At 49.3% G+C, this 6,915-nt stretch overlaps 1 pseudogene; it reads right to left on the bottom strand.

Moving 5' to 3' along the window:
- Window positions 1–2,253: 2,253 nt before the first annotated feature.
- Window positions 2,254–2,881, bottom strand: LOC132225627 (ubiquitin-ribosomal protein eL40 fusion protein-like; annotated as a pseudogene).
- Window positions 2,882–6,915: the final 4,034 nt, after the last annotated feature.

The raw sequence follows: 6,915 nt of genomic DNA, 5'->3' as shown, positions 1-6,915 counted from the left end.
AGCTTGCAGTCACATCCTCCTGGCAGCCTGGAGCCCTCGGGGGATGTCCACTTGCCAGTGGGAAGCAGGCCTAAGCTGCAGTCAAACATCTTTAGCACTGCTGAGGAAGTGGGAGAGGCTTCCGCTACCACCGCTGTGCTGGCAGCCATAAACCTGGCTTGTGGCTGAGCAGAGCTCTCCCTGTGGGAGCACACTGACCACCAGGAACAGCTCCTGTATTGAGCATCTAGCCCTGGTGGTCAGTGTGTGTGATAGTGATGAGTCATTCCCAGTCGTTCTGCTGTTAGGGTCAATTTGGATATTACCCTTTTATTATATAGGATAGAAGCCTGGTGCATGGGTGGGGGCCGCTGGTTTGCCCTGAAGGGTGTCCTGGATCAGGGTAGGGGTCCCGCTGGGGTGCCTTGCCAGCCTTGGTGAGGGGATGATGGCTGTTTGCAGGCTTGTCAAGCCCCCCCAGTTGGTACCCTCACCCCATGGGAGTGTGGTCATCCTGGGTGAGGGGTTGATGGCTGTTTGCAGGCTGGCCACACCCCCTTCATGGTAGGGCTCCCCAACGGGTTGCCTGGCCAGCCTGGGTGAGGGGCTGATGGCTGTTTGCAGGCTGGCCAAGACCCCCAGTGAGGTCCCTAACCCTGTGATGGTGTGGCCAGCCTGGGTGAGGGCTGAGGGCCGTTTTCAGGCTGGCCACAGCCCCTTCAGGGTGGCGGTTCCCACTGGGGTGCCTGTCCAGCCTGGGTGAGGGGCTAATGGTTGTTTTCAGGATGTCCACACGCCCTTGAGGTTGGGGTTCCCCACTGGGGTGTCTGGCCAGCCTGGGTGAGGGATTGATGACTGTTTTTAGGCTGGCCACAGCTACGGGCTGAAAGCAGGTATCTGGGATTTATTTATCTTCTGTAATTGAAACTTTGTAGTCTTGACAGGAGCTCAAGGCCCGCAGGGCAGGCGGGAAGCTTGGCTTCCTCCATTGCTAGGGGCAACCCAAGCCTCCTAATCACTCCAGCATTGTGGCCACCATTATCTTAGTTGGGTTAATTGGCATATTTGCTACTGATTGGCTTGTGGGTGTGGCTTGTGTGTTGCAGAGGTATGGTCAATTTACATGTTTAACTTTTATTAGATTAGATTAGGCCATCTGGAGCCCCAAAATGGAGCCAGCATCGGGGAACAGGGCCTCAGAGATTTTAAAGAATTTTAGGTGAGATTTTTCTGGGCAGAGCATTCTTTGAGCAGGTACTGATCCTAGGAAGGCTGGAAGGGAAGGATAATGTCTTAGCAAGTGGAATGTGGTCTTAGTGAATTGGAATGTGGTCTAAGCAAAAGGTGATGTACTTTGTGAAGTGGCCTAACAGTCAGTGCCCAAAGGAGATATATTGGTTCACTTATTTGATCAGACCTAACAATCCAGCCTTTTTGTTTTATGGAATAGAGATGAGGTCATATCTTCCGTAGTTACTTCTGCTTAGGAGGGATGTCAAGATGATAGGGGAATAGATTTTGATTGTGGTAGACTGGAACACTGTATAGATTTCTCCTGGTTGGACCAAGGGATTGCAGCAGCATGATTTTCCTGAGAGACTGGTTGGTGAAGCAATCCTGATGAGTGACTTGGGACATAAAAGCTGGTCCTGTGGCTGCCACAGCATCACTTGCATGGTTTTGCTGCTTTTCTGGACCTGCAGATGGGTGTTGGTGCCATTTTGGCCCACAGCCCATCTGGATTCCCAGGTGACCTAATAAGTTCATAATTCTTTACACCTTTTGGTCTCATGGGTCACTTCTTTGGCAACCCTAACATTTGGTGCCAAAACCCAGCCCTGGGAGTCAGAGATTTTAAAGAACTCTAGGCGGGCTTTTTTCTGGGTGAATTCTCTGGGCAAGTCCTGAGGGGAGAGATAATGGTCTTAATAAGTGGAATGTTGTCTTAGCAAGTGGAATGTGGTCTTAGCAAAAGAAAATATTGGTTGTGAAGTCTAAAGGTCAGTTCCAAGGGGAGAGGGTGTTGATTCAATTATTTGTTCAGACCTAACAGAACCTAACTAGTTAACTGCCATGCATCCAAAACGGAGACCATCTCCACATGCCATGATATTTTAAATTTAATTTAAAAAATCAATTGCAATGAATATTATAAAAATAAATATACTATTCACAATTCGGTGTTCTTGAATATTTTCAGCTGAAAATTCTCACAAAAAAATGATTCTAAATTTGGTAAGGAGTGACATTTAGGGAAAACATTTCTTTTTCCAGTCAACAAAAGATAAACTGTATTGAGGCCCCAGCATCACAGGGTTCAGGTATAAGGTTGCCCTGTGGATCCAAGGAGTTGGTGGAGGGGCTGTATTTAACCTTCTTCTTGGGGCGCAGGTTATTGGTGTGGCCGCACTTCTTCTTGCAGCAGTTAACAGCATCGGGGTGCAGGTAGGTGTAACACTTGTGGCAGATCATCTTGTTGCAGTTGTACTTTGGTGTGAGCTGGTGGAGTGAGGGTTTGATGGTGCCACCCCTCAGAAAAAGTGCAGGGTGGACTCTTTCTGAATATTGTAGTCTGAGAGAATGCAACCATCCTCTAGCTGTTTGCCCACAAAAATCAGATGCTGCTGATCAGGCGGGATGCTCTCCTTGTCTTAGATTTTAGCTTTGACATTCTCAATGATGTCACTGGGCTCAACCTCAAGGGTGATGGTCCTGCCAGTCAGGGTCTTTACAAAGATCTGCATCTCTGCGTCTGCTGGGGAAGCTGCTCCACCACCTTGGTGACTGGAAAACATTTATTTTTATAGGTTTGCATGGTGTGGGGGGAAGGTCTGCCGCTTGCATCTACAGACGCTATGGCATGCGATGGGTTAAATCTTTCATGTCTAATAAGGAAGGGGTATAGGGAGACAGATATTGTTTCCTTATACTCCTGGTTTCATAAGAAGGGTAATCCTATCTAATAAAAGAGAAACATGATAATTGGTGTACGACTGCTACCCTTCCCATTGGCTAATCAGGGTGATATACAAATTAACTGCCAGACAAGATGGCAGCTGGCAGCCAGGCAGCTTGAAACTAACATGAGGCTTGCTTGCTTCAGTGACAAAGGACTCCAACGTTCCCCACCTGCTGCTGCCAGCCTCTGAGCTGCAACTCTAAGCAACTATGTTACAAATATCGAAGCTAAACAAAACCCCAGAAACCTGCTTTAGTCCGTCGGGCTTCAGCCAGAAGGTTCACAACATTGTTTCAAATACAGAAGGTAAACAAAGGCCAGAAACCTGCTTTCAGCAGCGGAGGCCTAAGAGCTGGAGCAAAGCCTCAAAGCTAAAGCTGGCCAAGAATAAAAAAAGAAAGAAAGAAAAAAGGAGCGGTTGGGAGCTTCAGTCACCTGCCAGCCTCAAAACAGTCCTCAGCCCCTCACCCAGACTGGCCAGGCACCCCAGTGGGGACCCCCACCCTGATCCAGGACACCCTTCAGGGCAAACCAGCCGGCACGCACCCATGCACCAGGCCTCTATTCTATATAGTAAAAGGGTAATATGCCTCCCAACACCAGGATCAGTGGAGCCGTGAGGCATCCCGGCACCGGGATCAGTGTGACAGGGGGCAGCGCCCCAACCCCCTGATCGCCCTGCGGCTCTGTATGTGACAGGGGGTGGGGCCACAACCTCCCTATCTGCCCTGCTCTGTTTGTGACAGGGGAAGGCGCCACAACCCCCTGATCAGCCCTGCTCTGTGCCAGATAGGGGGGAGCTCCCCAATCCCCAGATCGCCCTGTGTCTCTGTATGTGGCAGGGTTCGGCACCCCCACCCCCCCACCCCCACGGGCCCTGCTCTGTGTGTGATGGGGTAGAGCCATAACCTCCCCATCGGCCCTGCCCTGAGTGTGACAGTGGCTGCACCCCAACCCCATGATTGGCCCTGCTCTGTGGGTGATAGAGGGCAACGCCCCAACCGCCCCCCACGGGCCCTGCTCTGTGTGTGATGGGGTAGAGCCATAACCACCCCATCGGCCCTGCCAGGAGTTTGACAGGGTATGGCACCCAACCCCCTGATCCGCCCTGCTCTGTGTGTGACAGGGGGCGGTGCCACAACTCCCCTATTGGCCCTACTCTGTGAGTGATAGGGGGGAGCTCCCCAAACCCCTGTTGGGCCCTGCTCTGTGCTTGACAGGGGTAGCTCCCCCACCCCCTGATGGGCCCTGCTCTGTGCGTGACAGGAGGTGGCATCGCAACCTCCCCATCGACCCTGCCTTGATTGTGACAGAGTGTGGTGCCCCACCTCCCAATCAGCCCTACCCTTAGCGTGACTGAGGGTGGCATCGCAATCTCCCGATCACCCTGCTCTGTGCATGACAGGGGCAGCGCCCCAACTCCCCAGTTGGCCCTGCTCTGAGCCCGACCAGGGGCTGCACCTAGGGATTGGGCCTGCCCTCTGCCACCCGGGAGCAGGCCTGAGCCAGCAGGTCATTATCTTCCGAGGGGTCCCAGACCGCGAGAGTGCACAGGTCAGGCTGAGGCATCCCCCTTCCCCCCCCGAATGAACAAATTTTTGTGCACCGGGCCTCTAGTTTTATATATATTTATACTGATAAAAGGGTAATATGCTAATTAGACCAGATGTCTTCCAGACATCCTCTGGACAAAGCCACAGCAGCTGAGGGTTCGCTGCACAGGAGAGGCGACGGCATAGGCAAGTCCAGCGCCGCAGTCCCTTTCACAAAGGCTGCAGGAGAGCCCAGCCTCATGGGAGAGCCGGCACCGTGGCAACTTTTGCAGAGTTGGCATGGGAGAGGCCTCACCATGGGAGAGGTATTGGCGCAGGAGAGGCCTTGGTGCGGGTGGGTCCATCAACCCGGCCCCTTCTGCAGAGGCAGCAGGAGAGGGGGCTGCATGATCCGAGTTCCACTGCTTCCCCTTCTGTTGAGGCAGCCACAGAAGTGTGGCTGGGGCTGATCACAATGCCATGCCTCCTCAGAGGCTGGACAGGGTGCGACCTGCTGTGCCTCAACCTCCCCAGCCCCTCCCCCAACCAGCCTGGCCCCAGATCGCACCCCCCATCCACCAGTATGCAGGGGGGTGGGGCCAGCACTCAGAAGCTAGGGCAAAGGGCTGGCAGTGGCAGCAGCAGCGGGGTGATGAGGGCAGTGCCTTCCCCTGATTGCCCAGTTGCCTCACACAGAGGGAGGCCTAAGCTGTCAGGAGGACATCCCCTGAGCACTCTTGGATTGTGAAAGGGATCACGCTGGGCTGAGGGACCCCCCCACCCACCACTCCCACCATGCACGGATTTTTGTGCACTGGACCTCTAGTTTAATCAATAATGAAGTGATACAAGAGCAAGGTGTGAGCAGCATCAATTTGTGAGCATACAGGCCTTGTTGAAGTCTTGGGATAGCTGTCTGCCATCTTTGTGGTCAGCGGCTTCTCATCCTTGAGATGAAGGCAAGTGTCAGAGACAGGGACAAATGTCCATTTATGGTTAGGTATCTGATAAGATAAGGTCCCTTTAATACTGTTGGAGAGAGTTTTCAATTAATGTCTTTCCCAATGGGCAAAAATTCCCAGTTGTAAGTTGTTGTCTTTGAGTCTTTATCTCCTGGAAATACTGTGAAATGAATGTTGTTACTAATTTGTTAGTTCCTGTAACGGAGAATGTCTGCTTTTTTAGTTTTTTGGGAGACAAAAGATTTAAAAATCAACAATATGACTTTAAACAAAGTCATAATGAAGCATGGTGGGTCCTCCGTTGGAAAACTGCTGTTTAAAACTGCTGTTTGAACTACTCTGTTATTTTTAGATATTCTCTTATTTTATAAAAGATAACTTTGTTTTTTAGCTTGAATAATAAAATAGAGAAACTTAACTGTCTGACCTTGCAAGCTAGCCATCTAAAGGGGCTGATACTGATAATAATTCCCGTATTCTCATGCCAAGTGTTTGCTCATTATATATCCAAGGTTACAGGTGTCTAGATAGATATGATATGTACTCAAGGTTATAAGTTGTCTGTATAGATATGACAGATGTTTATTAGATACTAGTAGCCTGGTGCACGAAATTTGTGCACATTAAAAGGGAATCATTTGCCCTAACCGGTTTGGCTCAGTGGATAGAGCATCGGCTTGCAGACTCAAGAGTCCCAGGTTTGATTCTGGTCAAGGGCATGTACCCTGGTTGTGGGCACATCCCTAGTGGGGCATATGCAGGAGGCAGCTGATCGATGTTTCTCTCTCTTCGATGTTTCTAACTCTCTATCCCTCTCCATTCCCCTATGTAAAAAAAATCAATAAAATATATATTTTTTAAAAAGGGAATTAATTAGCAGAGATATTTTAATATTGCTATTTGCCCTTTTCTATAATAGAAGTGTGAGAGATGAAAGGAAATTAGTAAAATGTATATGAAAATCATATACAAATTTATTAATAAACAGTAACAAAAGGATATAACAACAACAGAGGCATGATATAAAAACAACAAAAACATGATATGAAGACAACAAAAACAACAGTGATGCAAACAATGATAGTGATTAAACTTATTCTAATATCTCCCTGTACACCACATTAAGAGTGAAAACACTTTCAGAGTGCTTGACTAATTTCCCTTGTGATGAAGTACTTAGAACTTTAACTGTAACATCGCATGCTCTTCAAACTTGAGAGAAAGCAACATATAACTGACCATGTGCAAAAACAGGTTCAGGTAGGAATATGCCTACTCTGTCTAGAGTTTGTCCTTGTGACTTATTAACAGTCATCACAAATGCTGGCATCGTGGGAAACCATCGTCGAATCAATTTAAATGGGAGGCCAGTGTCAGATGGGGACAAATTAATTCTTGGAATCAGAACAGCCTCTCCCTCTGTAGATCCTGGTAATACTTCAGCTTCGATAATGTTAGGTCATAATCTCTTGATAATAAATCT

This window comes from Myotis daubentonii, chromosome Y (assembly GCF_963259705.1).
Source record: "Myotis daubentonii chromosome Y, mMyoDau2.1, whole genome shotgun sequence".
NCBI classification, from domain to species: Eukaryota; Metazoa; Chordata; class Mammalia; order Chiroptera; family Vespertilionidae; genus Myotis; species Myotis daubentonii.
Note: the sequence above shows the minus strand (reverse complement) of the source record. Positions and strands in the feature narration are given on the sequence as shown.